The sequence below is a fragment of the Eleutherodactylus coqui genome, chromosome 10 (genome assembly GCF_035609145.1).
Source record: "Eleutherodactylus coqui strain aEleCoq1 chromosome 10, aEleCoq1.hap1, whole genome shotgun sequence".
In the NCBI taxonomy this organism is placed as follows: domain Eukaryota; kingdom Metazoa; phylum Chordata; class Amphibia; order Anura; family Eleutherodactylidae; genus Eleutherodactylus; species Eleutherodactylus coqui.
The window spans coordinates 137,341,067-137,357,253 of record NC_089846.1 but is presented as its reverse complement, the minus strand read 5'-3'; the positions used below and the strand labels follow the sequence as shown (position 1 = coordinate 137,357,253).

Here is a 16,187-nt window from a genome sequence, read left to right as displayed (position 1 = left end):
GAGACCAGAACACCCTGTTTTAGGGAAGAGCATGCTCTTGAGTCTGGCGCCTTAGACCACTCGGCCATCCTGACTCACTGTCCTTGGCGAGGGCCGCTTTTTCTGGCGGAGGGGGGTCAGCACTTCTGCCGGGTCCAATAACCGCCGTTCTTGGAGGAAGACAGAGAAAATAGATATTTGGTGATGTGGGAAACTGGGAATCATTTGCTGGCCTTGCACGCACACGCCGCATTTCAAGCTACCCTCATACCGCACTCCGACACCTTTCGCCGACACGTTTCGCCGGCTGCTTCGCTCTGGACCGCGTGGCCTAATGGATAAGGCGTCTGACTTCGGATCAGAAGATTGAGGGTTCGAGTCCCTTCGTGGTCGCGACAGCGTGAGCCTTTGCTGTTCGGGCTCTCTTTTAAGCGCCGCCAAAACACGTTAGCGAGGAAGAAACGGCCCCTCTCGTGCAGTAGGACGCATTTCGAATGCCAAAATGGAGCTGTCAGGAGTGGGATTTGAACCCACGCCTCCATTCGGAGACCAGAACACCCTGTTTTAGGGAAGAGCATGCTCTTGAGTCTGGCGCCTTAGACCACTCGGCCATCCTGACTCACTGTCCTTGGCGAGGGCCGCTTTTTCTGGCGGAGGGGGGTCAGCACTTCTGCCGGGTCCAATAACCGCCTTCTTGGAGGAAGACAGAGAAAATAGATATTTGGTGATGTGGGAAACTGGGAATCATTTGCTGGCCTTGCACGCACACGCCGCATTTCAAGCTACCCTCATACCGCACTCCGACACCTTTCGCAGGCTGCTTCGCTCTGGACCGCGTGGCCTAATGGATAAGGCGTCTGACTTCGGATCAGAAGATTGAGGGTTCGAGTCCCTTTGTGGTCGCGACAGCGTGAGCCTTTGCTGTTCGGGCTCTCTTTTAAGCGCCGCCAAAACACGTTAGCGAGGAAGAAACGGCCGCTCTCGTGCAGTAGGACGCGTTTCGAATGCCAAAATGGAGCTGTCAGGAGTGGGATTTGAACCCACGCCTCCATTCGGAGACCAGAACACCCTGTTTTAGGGAAGAGCATGCTCTTGAGTCTGGCGCCTTAGACCACTCGGCCATCCTGACTCACTGTCCTTGGCGAGGGCCGCTTTTTCTGGCGGAGGGGGGTCAGCACTTCTGCCGGGTCCAATAACCGCCGTTCTTGGAGGAAGACAGAGAAAATAGATATTTGGTGATGTGGGAAACTGGAAAACTTTTGCTGGCCTTACACACACACTCTGTGTTTCAAGCTACCCTCATACCACACTCCGACACGTTTTGCAGGCTGCTTTGCTCTAGACCGCGTGGCCTAATGGCTAAGGCATCTGACTTTTGATCAGAGGACTTAGGGTTTGCGTCCCTTTGGGGTTGTAACAGTGCAAAGTTCCTCAATAGATGATCCAGCTTTGCACAAAGCTTTAACTTTCTCCTTCCCCCCTGCCAATGACATCCTATCCAGGTCATTATAAATCAGACCTAATGCAGAAAAAAATTCTGCACCGATGATAATGTCTCCGAAATGGATGCTAAGGAAAAGGCTCTGCCCTGCAGCTCTTCCTGCAATCTATATTTTACTATCCCCACTTTCTGACTCCCATCACATGCAGAAATGAGGCAGAATCTAAATTATATTTTACAGGACTTCCTAAACATTGCAAACTCTTGTTGCTTAACTGAAATCCAGATCTGGTAAATCCAGCTTTGGTTCCGTCACCGAGCCCCTCCGAACTGGTTGATGCCGCTTAACTTCAGCAACTTCAATTGCCAGTGCCTTACGCTGGTTGGAAAAGACTTCTATTGGATCCATAAATTGACCATACAATATCCCACAGAAAAAAGTAAGGCTGTTTTTCACTTTGGCAGTGAAAACTACCTGGAACACAGGTTGTATGTGGTAAAGGAAACAAAATAGGAGGAGAACTTTCCCTACTGGGCACTAGATGGTGACAGTCCCTATCTTATAGTAAATGACTCACCCTGATAAGGATGTATCCACCCTTGTTCCTTAGCCACTCACTAACCCTGCAACCTATAACAAATGAATACTACAGTGCCAATAAACAACCTTTACAAAATAAGCCACAGTACTTATCTAATGAGTTGCTGGGAGTATCAGAGAACCCAGTTGCTGGATGAAGCACAGAACCCTGATCCAGCAATGTTCACCTACACCAGCAGAAGGAGACTGCATAAATTGAACAGCACAGAACCAATGCAAGATGAAAATAAAAACTCTCCCTAATTTGCCCTCAGGTGTACTACAACAGCAAAACACACCCATAACCACTCCCACCAGTGTTAATGGAGTCAAATTGAAAGAAATCCAAAACAACCAAAGACAAATTCAAACCAACACAAGTATGTAATTAGGGTAGAAATTTTGTGTTTCCCTTTGGACTAAGGGAAAACAGATTTTTAAGAATAACCAACAATTCCCATACATCCCACAGCAGCACAACCATGGGGATTTAGCTAGAATAACCAAGATGTTACCCCATAGGAAGGTCCCCTAATGCATGTCAGAACTCAAAATTGTCCACCCCTGGAGCCATCTCCTTGGGATGCTGTGTAAAATGTTAATAATTACAAAGAAAAAAAATGCAATTATTTGGAAATCTCATATAAGCATATTCTGTTCAATATAGAACATAGAACACATATCACAAGGTCAAAGTGAGACAATTTTTCATTTCAATAAAGGAAAATAAGTAATTTACAAACTGATGACAGCAACACATTTTCCAAAAGTTGGGCCAGGACCATGTCTACCTGTCATGTCCAAACTGGAAGTTCTGGATCCGTAACCCTGAAATACTCATGGCCTGTGAACAAACAGACTACAAGTGCACACAAAACAGTGGTAAACAATAAACCTATTACCCAGGAGAGGGACCTACCTATACGCAGATAACCCACCCTAACATGGGTGAAGCTAACCACGTAGCTTGGCCAATAGCAGACCCTACGTGGCATAGGAGAAAATGACAGAAAACAATATATAAACAACAGTAACCGCAGCACTTAGCTTAGTGAAGCATCAGGCAAACACGAGATCCAGCACCAAGCTCTGACTTCTACCACAGTCAGCGGAAGACTGAAAATAAACAGCAATGAGCTAAGGACAAGGCAAGGTTAAATAGTCCTTCTAGATTACCCACAGGTGAGACCAAGCAAGTCTCACCTAATACCATTCCCATCAGAGCTAGAAGATGAAGAGACACAAATACAAGACCTGAACCAGATTACTAGAAAGGAAGAGATCACAGAACCACCGCAACATTGATATTGTGTAACATACCCCTTTTTACAACAGTCTATAAGTGTCTGGAAAGTAAGAAGACACATTGCTGGAGTTTTGGGGAAGGAATGTTGTCCTTTTCTTGTGTGATGTAGGATTCTAGCTGCTCAACAGTCCTGGTCTTCTTTGTTGGATATTTCATTTCATAATGTCCCAAATGTTTTCTATTGGTGAAAGGCCAGGAATGCAGGCAGGACAGTTCAGCACCCGGACTCTTCTTCTGCAAAGCCATGCTGTTGTGATAGATGCAGTATGTGGTTTGGTGAAATATGCAAGGCCTTCCCTGAAAGAGACATTGTCTGGATGGGAGCATTCTAAAACCTCCATATACTGCACAGCATCGATATTGCTTTTCAAGATTTGTAAGCTGCCCATGCCATAGGCACTGTTGCAACCCCATACCATCAGAGATGCAGGCTTTTGAATTGTGAGCCGACAACAAATTGAATGATCCTTCTGCACTTAGGTCTGTAGGACTTGGTGGTTGTGGTTTCCAAAAAGAATTTTGAATTTTGATTCATCTGACCACAGAACAGTTTTCCATTTTGCCTCAGATTATTTTAAATGAGCTTTAGCCCAGAGAAGATGCCGATGCTTCTGGGTTGTGTTGATATAGGTCTTCGTCTTTGCATAATACAGCTTTAATTTGCATCTGTGGACTGCACAAACTGTGTTCATACAGAATTATTTCTGAAAGCATTCCTGAGCCCATACAGTGATGTGTGTTATAGAATCTTGTCTGTTTTTAATGCAGTGACGCCTGAGCTTGAGTATCCAATATTCGCCCTCTGCCTTCGGATTCATTTTTTGATATTCTGTACTATAGATGGTGAGATATTGAAAGTCTTCACAATTTTTCACTGAGGAACATTTTTCTGAATTTGTTCTACAATTTTTGGATGCAGTTTTTCACAGTTTGGTGAACCTCTGACCATCTTTTTTTTTAAAACAATCTGTTTTTATTTATTTCATGGTGAGGAAAGACCGCATTACAGAATAATACAAGCAAAAGATATTATACAATTGAAAGATGATTAAAGTGAGCCACGCAGGGCATCCGACATAGTAGAAGCATGTAACTATAGAGAACGGCAAGACCATGAATGAGAAACATAACAATAGTTCTCTTGACCTACGCGGCCAGACTCTGTTGCCAGCTGAGCAGGTAAGGCACATGGGTTTAGGTGCTGTTGATTATGCGCAGCAGAGATAACATTCAGTTAGCGGGTAAAGAGTAGGTGAAAGAGTATTATCCTAATCAAAAGGAAAAACGAAGAACAACGACGAGATGTCAATTTTTATATTACAGAGAGAGGTAGCGATAAGCCAGGTTGAGGTTTAGCAGTGATCAAATTTAGAGTTGGAAAGCTTGATCCTAGTTAGGCTGATGCAAAATAGTAAATCCAGGGGTTCCAGATTTTCAGAAAACTCTCTCTATTTGGTGTCTCCCATGCCGCCAATTCCTCATATCTGTAGGTTTGGGAAACTTTGTCCCTCCAAAGGTCTAGAGTGGGGGTCGTTTTTTCTCTTCATAGGAGGGGGATAATTAATTGGGCTGCTGACAGGAGTACAGTCGGCAGGTGTTTCTTAGATGGTGTGAATTGTGTAGAAGGTTTCCATAGGAGGACCTCTTCTGGGGTAAAAGTATATGTTGATTTGCATATTTTATTTATTTGGTCGGTGATTTGTTCCCAGAAGGGTTTTATAGTTGGGCATTGCCACCAAATGTGTAATAAGAGCCTTTGTCGGCATCACATCTCCAGCAGCTATTGTTTGGCGAGAGGTTGGCTTTGTATAGGGAGTCAGGTGTTGTATACCACCTGGTAAGAATTTTGAAGGAGTTTTCCTGAATCCGGACGCATCTGGAAAAACCATGTGAGTTACTAAGAACCCTCTTTGTCTCTTTATTGTTTAGGGAGATTTTAAGTTTTGCTTTCCCACTCTCTAGTGAACCAAGGTTTTTCTGAAGCCAGGTTAAAGGGGTTGTCCCGCGGCAGCAAGTGGGTCTATACACTTCTGTATGGCCATATTAATGCACTTTGTAATGTACATTGTGCATTAATTATGAGCCATACAGAAGTTATAAGAAGTTTTTCACTTACCTGCTCCGTTGCTAGCGTCCTCGTTTCCATGGAGCCGCCTAATTTTCGGCGTCTAATGGCCAAATTAGACGCGCTTGCGCAGTCCGGGTCTTCTTCTTTTCTCAATGGGGCCGCTCGTGCAGGATTCCGGCTCCGTGTAGCTCCGCCCCGTCACGTGCCGATTCCAGCCAATCAGGAGGCTGGAATCGGCAATGGACCGCACAGAAGCCCTGCGGTCCACCGAGGGAGAAGATCCCGGCGGCCATCTTCAGCAGGTAAGTAAGAAGTCACCGGAGCGCGGGGATTCAGGTAAGCGCTGTGCGGTGTTCTTTTTTAACCCCTGCATCGGGGTTGTCTCGCGCCGAACGGGGGGGCGGGTTGAAAAAAAAAAAAAACCCGTTTCGGCGCGGGACAACCCCTTTAAGTAATAAGCCTTTGTACAAGGGGGTCATATTTTTTTTCGGGAGAGGTGTAAAGGATAAATAGGCCTCGAACCAGAGGGGTCTCTTAATTTGTTACAGAAGATTGTTTGAAATTTCTTGATAGAGTTGAATACATCTAGGCTCTCAATGAAGTTAAGTGGTTTATCTAGAATTAATATTTTGATTTGAGATGGGGTGGTAAGGTGGCGACCTTTCAATATCTCGGATATAGTCATTGAGCTGAGGTGTGTCCAGGCTCCTGATATCTCCATCGGTTTATTAGCTAATATTGCCGGGATTAGTGAGGCTGGAGTCATTGGGGCTAATATTGCCGGGATTAGTGAGGCTGGAGTCATTGGGGCCAATATTGCCGGGATTAGTGATGCTGGAGTCATTGGGGCTAATTTTGCCTGGGATTCTGTAGCGGGGCGTAGGGAGCGGACTACCTTAATAGTACCTCTCGTGGTTGAGCTGAGATTTAAAAATGTGGTTGTGAGAGGACCATCTGACCAGAGAAGATATTGATCTTTAGACTGTAGGACGTTTTTTTCAAGCTTTGTGTCTGGTGGGTTTTTGTCCAAGCTGGATAATGATAACCATCTGGCTAAGTGTATGGCCTTGTAATAGAGTAGAATGTTAGGGAGGTTGAAGCCACCTTGTGCTTTTTTCTGAGTTAGGTATGTGAGAGCTAAACAAGGTTTACGTTTATTTCAAATAAAGTTGCAAAAGGCTTGGTTAAGTTTAGTGAAGAAACACAGTGGTATTTCTATTGGCACTGTCTGTAGGGTGTAGAGAATGTAGGGTAGGATGTAGGTGGAGATTAAGTTTTTCCTGCCCATCCAAGAGAGGTATGGAGCATTTAAATGCTGTAGTTGAGAGTGAACTTTCTTAAGGAGAGGGACATAGTTAGCTCTGAATAGCGGGGAGGGATTTGGGGTCAATATGATACCTAGGTGTTTCAAACCCGAGGAGGGCCATATGATGGGGTGTTGCTTTTTGAGTGTATTTATTATGTTGTTTGGGGATGTGATGTTTAGGGCTTCAGATTTACTATAGCTCACTTTAAAGTTCGAAATTTTTCCGAATACTTCGAAAATTTCTAGGCTTTTGGGGAGTGTTACTTTAGGATTGGACATTAAGATGAGGAGATCATCTGCGAATGCAACTGTGGTGTGGGTGTTATTTCCCACTTTTAGTCCTTTAATGTCTGGAGTTTGCCTGATCTTCTGTAGTACTGTTTCTGTAACTAATATAAAGAGGGTTGGTGACAGTGGGCAACCCTGCTTAGTACCGTTATTGATAGGGAAAGGGTTCGATAGTGAGCCATTTACCCAGATTCTAGCTGAGGGTTTAGAGTATAATGATAATATACCTGTTATAAATTGTGTTGGGAAGCCGAATTTGGTCAGTGTGTGAGTCATAAAAGTCCAATTCACTCTATCGAATGCCTTTTCGGCGTCTGTGCTGAGGAGGGTGAGTGGGAGTCCGTTAGATTTAGCGTAGTGGATGGCATTAATAATATGGGTTGTATTAAATTTACCTTCTCGACCTGGGACAAATCCCGTTTGGTCCGGATGGATGAGTCTGGAGATTACTGGAACAATGCGTTGTGCAACAAGCTTTGCCCACCATTTGAGATCTGTGTTTAGTAATGAAATCGGGTGATAGTTACCGCAGATTTCTGAGTCTTTACCCTCTTTTGGAATTAGGGTGATAAAGGCCTCAAGAGCTTGCTTAGGGAGCTCTGCACCTTGGAGTAGGGAGTTGCACATGTTCATAAAGTGTGGTAGTAGTGTTTTCGAGAATTTTTTATAAGAAAGAATTGGAAGGCCGTCTAGGTCGGGACTTTTCCCGATGGGGATGGAAGATAGAGTGTCGTACACCTCCGATGGAGTGAATGGGCGCAGCAACTGGAATCGCTCTTCTTCATTTAACATAGGGAGAATAAGAGAATCGAGAAAGGAGATAATTTCTGCCGAATCTCTTGCTGGTTGTGGGGTCATTTAGGTTATACAGAGATGTGTAGTATTTTTCGAATTATTTTGCTATATCTGCTGTGGAGGTGGCAATTTTGCGGGAGGAGCATTTTATTCTATGGATAAAAGCTTTTTCTTTTTGTTTCTTAATTAAGTTTGACATAAGCTTGGAACCTTTGTCTCCATGCGAGTATATCTTATATCTGGAGATAAGGTGGGCTTTTGCTGTCTTTATATTCAGTGCAATCTTCAGCTTAATCCTGACATTTTTTGTTCGCTTAGATCTTTGGGGTTGTGTGAGTGCTTGTGTGTTAGTTCTAAGCTAGAGATTTGGGCCAATAAGTCATTAATCTCTTTTTCTCTTCGTCTCTTTAATTTTGTGCCATTAGTTCGCCTCTAACAAAGGCTTTGTGCATTTCCCAAAGAATCGGGTGTGATGTTTCAGGGGTATTGTTAAATCTAAAGAATTCTTCAAGTTTACTTGTTAATCTCTTTGTTTGTTCTTCATGATCGATTAATGTGGGGTCTAGTTACCACGTCCACTCTCTTGCCGGGAGGCTGTCGAGGGTAAGTTTCAGAGAGACTGGGGCATGGTCTGAGATTGAGATAGGCCCAATGTCGGCTGCTTTGATAGCTTGGACATGTGTCTCTGACATTAATATATAGTCTAGTCTATGACATGTGGAGTGGACTTGGGAAAAATATGTGTAGTTTCTTGTCTCGAGGTTTGACAGTCTCCAGACATATTGTAGGTTAAAGTCTGAGAGGGTGCTTTTGAGCTTACGAAGTTTTTGTGAAAAATCGAGGAAGAGTGGGCCATGGTATCTATTTCTGGGTCTATTGCTAGATTAAAGTCCCCTCTTATAATCACTACGCAATCTGCAAAATCTGTGAATTCGTTTAAGGTGTGAATTAGCCATGGGATTTGGTTTTGGTTGGGGGCATACAGATTTGCAAGTGAAATTTTTTTGTGCGCTATCGTGCCCTTTAGGAACAGGAATCTGCCATAAGGCTCTGCCTTCATGAGGGTTGCATTAAAGGGGATGTTGTTGCCTATTACTATAGAGACTCCTCGTGAGGCTGAAGTATAGGTACTGTGGAACCATTTGTTGTAATGAAAGGTAGGAAGTTTGGGTAGGTGGTTGTGTCTAAGGTGGGTTTCCTGTAGAAACAGTATTTCGGACTTCAGCTTTTTAAGTACAGTAAAGATCTGGCTTTGTTTTTGGGGGTTATTCATTCCTCTGACATTGAAGGATGTACAATTAATATCTGCCATAGTATATGTGAGAAAAGTATGTGGTTTCAGCTAAATCTCTCACCATCATCGCAATTAGTTGGCAAATCATCTAGTCATAACAAAACAAGGCTCACTGTGTTAAGCAGTGAGCAGGAGAACTGAAGTATGCCCGGGTATGTGTGAGACCCAAAGACGGTGTCTACCCATCTCCGACCATCATGTAGTGTGCGGAGTAGGCAGATCCGCTGGGCCTCCTCAACACAGCCACGCATGTGGGGGTTTAGGGCGAGCATGTCTCACAAGGAGGGAAGTTGGGCGAGCCGCTCAGACCTCGGAGTTAGTTAAGCATCAAGGACAGCTGTCATAGAGTGGGTGGGTGGGAAAGGGTGAGTCGCAGAGGTTCCCAATGTAGCTGGTGCCGAGCGCATCCCGCCGGCCCCACACCGGGAGACGGTGGGAGGGAATGGGCGAGGGGCCGCACGCCGGCAGGAAGAGAGCGGCCCCCAACCACACCCAGCATAGTGCACATAAAAGGTCATCATGTCGAATGCAACTGATTCTCCCAGAGGCCTCCTGTGTTTTGTTGCAAGCATACTCAATAGATCTTATAATAAATTTAGTGAGGACTTTTGGGAGTGAGCTGAGAACGTAATAAGGGCCGCGACGCAGCTCAGCTAGGGAGGTGTTCTCAGAGTACCAGAGGGCCGTTCGCCTGGGGGCAGAGCCCGTCCCACTACAGCATCCCCTGAAAGGTCAGCCACAGGGGGAGGCGGGGAACGATAGACAAGATGGGGGGGCCCATCCGAGGCCCAGACCACAAGGGAAGAGCCATTTTATTGAAAGCTTTTTTGCTCTCAAGGCATCTGTTAGGGGCTTTAGGATCCGTCTCTTCACCAGTGTGCTTGGAGCTAGGTCCTGGAAGAGTAGGATCTTGGAGTTTTCTAGGAAGATGTCCTGAGTCTCTCGTGCTTTTTGGAGAATGACTGAAGTGTCCTCATAGCTAAGGAGGCCACAAATTACATCTCTTGGCGGGTCTGTAGAAGAGGGTTTAGGACGTAGTGCTCTGTGTATACGTTCTATTTTTATGTCCTTTGCACGCTCCTCTCCAAGAAGGGTCTGAAAGATCTGCGAGGCTGAGGACTCAAGCACTTCTCTGGCAATGGACTCGGGGATACCTCTGAAGTGGATGTTCTTGCGTCTGCTCCGATTTTCTTGGTCCTCGAGTAGTAGCATGGCCTGGTTCAGCTGGTGTTGTTGTGCTGTTAGGTTGACCTGCAGCACGGAGCTATGGAGGAGTATATCCTGTTGAGTGTTCTCTAGTTCTTTGACTCTACGCCCTATGGGTTTTACTTCAGTTTTAATGTCAGCTAACTCCTTTAGGACAGGCGAGATAGCTTGTGTTATGAATTGCTTAAAGAAGGCTTTTGAGATTGCTCCTTGATCTTGGTCCTCGTTGTGATCTGAGGTGATCGATGCGCTGTCTACATCAGAGTCCTCTATATCTTGATCTGGTTGTGCGTCATTTGTGGCTTTATTTTTCTGTGCAGCTGAGGAGCTATGTTTTTTCTTAAGATATTTATCCATCTCGCTTTGGTTTTTGTGTGGTTTTGGAGTACCTGTCTGATCTCTACTCCTGTCCCTATTGGTCTTCACCATTCTTGTGTTTGGTTTTCAATCTTAAAGATGAAAGACGCCTGTGCTGAGGTCTTGTGGAGGCTCTCCCCGCATTAGTTTAAGTTATGCATAAGTATACAGCATTGTTCCTTAGAAGGGATTGATGGATTTTAGTTCGCAGTTTACACCCCTTGTCTATGTAGGGTAGATCTCTGTTGTTCGCCACCCAGCGGGGGGGGACTTGTGTGGAACTTCTCTAACTAGGATGGGGGGATCCGGTTTTCTCAGGAGCTTGAAGGAGACATGTCTGCTTACAGTGGCTGTCAAGCCGCAGTTTTCACTTTTAGCCACTAGGTGGTGTAAAAGCTAATTGATTAGATATTGCTGTTGATGAAGGGTTGTATGTAGCAGAGTTGAGAGAGTTGTTATTTCTCTCATTAAACTGTGTAGAGTCACCAGTAGCAGCTCAGGCTCTTTTTGCCTAACAGCAGGCTTCTTTTCTTGGTTTATATTTATTTTAATTGCTGACTCCTGGGATCTGTGTAGCTGCAGATAGGCAATGTGCAGACCCCGTATAGGAGCTTTGGGTTGCAGCTTATAGGTGCACTTAATTGTGGCGTTTAGTAGGGTTCTTCTGCAAGGACTCAGCTGAAGTCCTCCAGGCCACAGGGAGTTAATCATGGGCGTAACTATAGAGGATGCAGAGGATGCGGTTGCACCCAGGCCCAGGAGCCTTAGGGGGTCCACAGGCCTCTCTTCTCCATATAGGGAGCCCAGTACTATGAGTAAAGCATTATAGTTGGGGGCCCCATTACAGGTTTTGCAATGGGGCCCGGGAGCTTCAAGTTACACCTCTAGGGTTAATGTATGTGGCTTCAGGTCTCCCACCACTTGGCAGTGTCTCTCAGCCAGGAGGCTCTGTTGTAGAGACTCTCCCCGACGTTAGGAGCGGTAAATATGGCGGCCGCTGCCTCATGGGATCTCTTGCAGGAGCCCTGTGATGCGTGGAGCGGGGATTGGAGCCTTTGGCAGGGCACTCCAGCTCTCCAGCGGCACTCCACCGCTAGTCTCCAGGAGCCCACGGACCAGAAGTGGATCTCTGCCGGACCAGCGCCTCAGGAGAGCCTGCAGTTCTTGCAGGTGAGTAGGCCGCGGTCTTTTAGTGCTGCCTCGGAGTCTCGGCGAACACCCTTCACGTATCTCCCCTCTCCAGGTGTGCCGGGCAGTCACTGTGGGTTAACAGGGGGTTCTCAGCTGTGCAGGAGAGGAAGATAGGTGTGATGTTCCTCCGGAGCTGATCCACCGTGCGTCCTTGCTCTGCAGCTGCCAGGCCACCTCTGACCATTTTTGCTCCTGAGAGACTCTGCTTTTCTAATGGGCTTTTTTTATACAGAGTCATGTGACTTAGTAGATAATTGACCCACCAGCTATTTTTCTTTAGTATCACTTACTTCACCAGCCTTTTATTACCCCTGTCCCAATTTTTTTGAGATGTGTTGCTGCCATCAATTTCTAAATGATTTATTTTTTTTCAAATGAAATGAAAAAATGTCTCACTTTCAACTCCTGATATGTTTTATTGTGAACAAAATACGGTTATATGGAGAATTCCAAATCATTGCATTCTTTTTTAACATGTATTAGGATACTTTTTGGGAATTTGGGTTGTATACAGCAAACTTCAAGCTGCACAGTAAATCTGATTCCAGCTGCGTCAGACTTTACTCAGCCCAAGAGGTAGACACTGCTCTAGCAGTGTAGGCTCTAGGAAAATTGGATGGATAAAAGTTATGAAACCTGTAAAGCAGATTAAAAGTCTCTTTGCTTCATCTACTTAGATTAGATAAGGCAGCTTTTCAGCCTTGCTTTTCACTAAAAGAATTAATAAATTCTCAACCTGTTAAGCTGTGAAAAAGGCAGTTTTTCGTCCGAAACGAGTCTAGCGGTTTAATCTGTGTGTCCCACCCTGTAATAGAAGATAATAGTAAGGGAAGAAACATCTTTTGCACCGAGAAACTCGACTCACTTATTTGTTTTGGGGAAACTTTCCAGCTGCTGTGACTTGCAGCTTACCGATGTTACCTGTGCACTTCCAAAGAAGCAGTGGATTTAAAGCCCGCTGGAATAGGCGAGTTTACAATATTTTTATTATCAATGTTGAATTTGCCATTTTTCAACCCAAGCCTCCAGTTTATCTAGGTCCATTTGCAGCTGTACATTGTCCTCCATTGTGTTAATTGCCTGCAAATATTTTACTGTGCAGTCCTTCTATCAAGTCATTGATAAATATATTAAGCAGAATGGGGCCTAATACTGAACCCTGTGGCTAGCAATGGTGACCCAATCAGAGTACGAACCATTTATTACCACGCTCTGCTTTCTATCTCTGAGACAGTTCTTTACCCAGATACACAAGTTTTTACCCTATCCAAGCTGTCTCATTTTGTATATCAACCTATTATACGGCACGGTGTCAAGTGCTTTAGAAAAATCAAGATATACAACATCAATAGACTCTCCCAGGTAAAGCCTAGAACTTACTTCATTGTAGAAGCTGACCAAGTTGGTTGGACATGATGAGGCGTTATACCGTTTTTTTCCTTGAGGCATTCCAGGATGGCATCTCTCAGAAACCCCTCTAATATTTTTCCAATTATTGGAAGTGAGACTTACCGGCCTGTAGTTACTAGGCTCACTTTTAGATCGCTCTTTGTATAGTGGAAACACACTGGCAATTCTCCAATACAGTGGTACAAGCCCAGTATCAATAGAGTCCCTAAATATAAGAAATGCAATCAATAAATATATATATATATATATATATATCATCACTTAATTCCCTTAGAACCCTTGGGTGTAATCCATATCAACCCAGCAATTTGTCCATTTTAACTTTTTTTTTAACCGACTCTGCCCTTCCTCCTGCATTAGGCAGGTGATTTTTAACGGGGAATAGGGGGGAAGGGGGGGTTCCCCATCCCCCTGCATCTTGCGTGACACTACCTTTTTCCTTCGTGAATGCACTTGGGGAAAAAACTATTTACCGGATTCTCCTTTCCCTTATCATCGTCTATGATTTCTCCTGCATTATTTATAAAGGGCCAGTGCTTTCAGTGCAAATCCTTTTACGTTTATATAATTTAAAAATAGTTAAGGGTTATTTTTGATCTCTTTGGCGATCAGTCTCTCTGCCTCCTACTTGGCAGTTTTTATCTTTTCCTTACACAATTTGCTTTTTCCCTGTATGTTTTTAGAGCATCTTCGCTGCCTTCCTGTTTTAATAATTTAAACGCTTTCTTTTTTCAATTATTGCCCCCTTTACAGTCTTGTTGAGCCACATTGGTTTCCTTCTACTTGTAGTTATTTTATTTTTGAAGGGCATGAACTGCTCCCATGAGGTATTTAGGATGTTTTAGACCTCCCATTTGTCGCCTGTATTGTTATTTTTGAGGACATTGACCCCTTTAAATGTTGCCAAGAGTAATTCTGAGCTGATTAAATTTTGCCATACTAAAGTTTAGTTCTTTTTGTCGCTGCCTGATAAGGCTTCCTATTGAATGACAACTGCAAATTGATTATATTGTGGTCACTATTTCCCAAGTGTCGCTAAACCTGCACCCCTGTGATTCTGTCTGGTTTGTTTTTTAATAACTTCAGAGTGGTTCTCCCTCTAGTTCGCTCCCGTACAAGTTGGGGAAGGTAATTATCTTTGATTATTTACAAGAACTTATCACCCTTGTGAGAGTCGCAGGTTTCATCTTCCCAAATTATATCCGGATAAAGTCCCCCATAATAATTAATTCATTGCAGTTTGACACCTTTTCTATTTGTCCTAGTAATACGTTTTCAGTTTCTTCTGTTATCTTTGGTGGTCTATAGAAAACCCCAATCAGGATATTGTTAGTTTTCCTCCCTGTATTTCTACCCACAGAGAATCTATGTTTTTGCTTCCTACGCCTATATCTTCTTGTAGCTTCGGCATTAGGTAGGATTTAACATACAGAAATACCCCTCTCCCTTTCTGGTTCCTACGGTGTCTTCTGAAAGAGTGTAACCCTGTAAATTCATCGCCCAATTGCACTCATCATCAAGCCAGGTTTCTGTTATTCCTACTATATCGTAGTTTTCTTCAGATATTCTCACTTCAAGCTCACCCACTTTACTGATCAGACTTCTTACATTCGTTGTCATGCAATCTATACGGTTGCTGTTATTAAATGTATTCATTATGCTACTTATGATCCTATTAGCTATTATGTCAGTTCTAACTGCACTAACCCCACCCCATGATCGACCCCCATTCCCATTACTTGGCCCCAGGTCACTGTCTACACTTTCTTCACCCCCTATTACTCTTGTTGCCCTCCCCCCGGTCCCTAGTTTAAACACTCCTCCAACCTTTTAGCCAACTTTTGCCCCAGCACAGCTGCACCCTACCGATTGAGAGACAGCCCATCTCTATGGTAGAGCTTTCAGCAAACAGCAAAGTCAGCCCAGTTCTCCAGGAACCCAAACCCTTACTTCCTACACCAACTCTGGAGCCATTAATTTACCTCCCTAAGCTCCCGCTGCCTTTCTGGTGTGGCTCGTAGTACAGGTAGTATTTCTGAGAAAACTACCTTGGAGATCCTCACTCTGAGCTTAGATCCTAGGTCCCTGAATTCGTTTTTGAGGGTCCTTCATCGACTTCTGACTTTGACATTGATCCTCACCAGCCCTGCCTAGTAAACTGTCAACCCGATCTGCAATGTGTCCAACTAGAGAGCCAGGAAGACAAGACCCCGTTTAACTATCCCATTCTTTGTGGCAGATTGTCCTATCTGTACCCCTTATAATTGAGTCCCCCACCACTAGGACCTGTCTATCCTGCCCTGCGCTCCCTACTCCTTCTTACTGGAGCAGTCATCTTCCTGGCATTCAGAGGGCATGTCATGCTGCAGCAGTGCTAACCCTATAATTGCATCCCCCTCATCCGCTAACTTTGCAAGCTTGTTGGAGTGTGCCAGATCAGGACTAGTCTCCCTGGTTCTCTTCCCTCTACCCACTCTAAATGTCACACAGTTAGCTGCTTGCTCCTCCTGCTCTCCCGACCTACCATCCACCCCCAGATCTACCCCAGTGAGTGTCTGCTCATTGAGCAGCAAACTTCTTTTCATATGGTTAATGTATCTCTGCATTGCCAGTCGCTCATTTAGATACAGGATTTGGGCTTCAAAATACACAACGTGCATGTATCTTGCGCAGCAATATGCACAATCAATTGGCCGATCAAGGACTGCATACATTGCACATGTAGATCCCTGGACAGCATTGCCAAGCATGGAGTACATTCTAGTGGGGAGCTACAACTTACTTACAAAAGTAACAAAAATCAACTAGATCACGCTCCTCAGGTGCCTCCATCTGTTCGCGATCACTCACATGCCTCCGCCCATTCACACCTTAACATTTTTTAGATTACTCTCATGCTCGCACTGCCTGCTCACTCTCAGTCACGTTGAGTCACTTCACTTACACACACTCACTTATACCCACAG

At 44.6% G+C, this 16,187-nt stretch overlaps 5 non-coding genes across 5 annotated transcripts in view; 2 read left to right on the top strand and 3 right to left on the bottom strand.

Annotated features, from left to right (window-relative positions):
• Positions 1 to 74, bottom strand: part of TRNAL-CAA (transfer RNA leucine (anticodon CAA)) — a 110-nt gene extending 36 nt beyond the window's left edge. The window contains exons 1-2 of the tRNA in view: positions 37 to 74; positions 1 to 10 (exon numbers count right to left, since the gene is read on the bottom strand). The exon at positions 1 to 10 is cut by the window's left edge and continues 36 nt beyond it. This is a non-coding gene — a tRNA (tRNA-Leu). The remainder of the gene's footprint in view (positions 11 to 36) is intronic.
• A 225-nt stretch (positions 75 to 299) lies between these two features.
• Positions 300 to 372, top strand: TRNAR-UCG (transfer RNA arginine (anticodon UCG)). Its single transcript has one exon. It is a non-coding gene; the product is annotated as a tRNA-Arg (tRNA).
• A 116-nt stretch (positions 373 to 488) lies between these two features.
• Positions 489 to 598, bottom strand: TRNAL-CAA (transfer RNA leucine (anticodon CAA)). The gene is made up of 2 exons: positions 561 to 598; positions 489 to 534 (listed from the first exon to the last, which is right to left on the bottom strand). It is a non-coding gene; the product is annotated as a tRNA-Leu (tRNA).
• A 211-nt stretch (positions 599 to 809) lies between these two features.
• Positions 810 to 882, top strand: TRNAR-UCG (transfer RNA arginine (anticodon UCG)). The gene has a single exon. It is a non-coding gene; the product is annotated as a tRNA-Arg (tRNA).
• Positions 883 to 998: 116 nt separating this feature from the next.
• Positions 999 to 1,108, bottom strand: TRNAL-CAA (transfer RNA leucine (anticodon CAA)). The gene is made up of 2 exons: positions 1,071 to 1,108; positions 999 to 1,044 (listed from the first exon to the last, which is right to left on the bottom strand). It is a non-coding gene; the product is annotated as a tRNA-Leu (tRNA).
• Between the last annotated feature and the right edge of the window lie 15,079 nt (positions 1,109 to 16,187).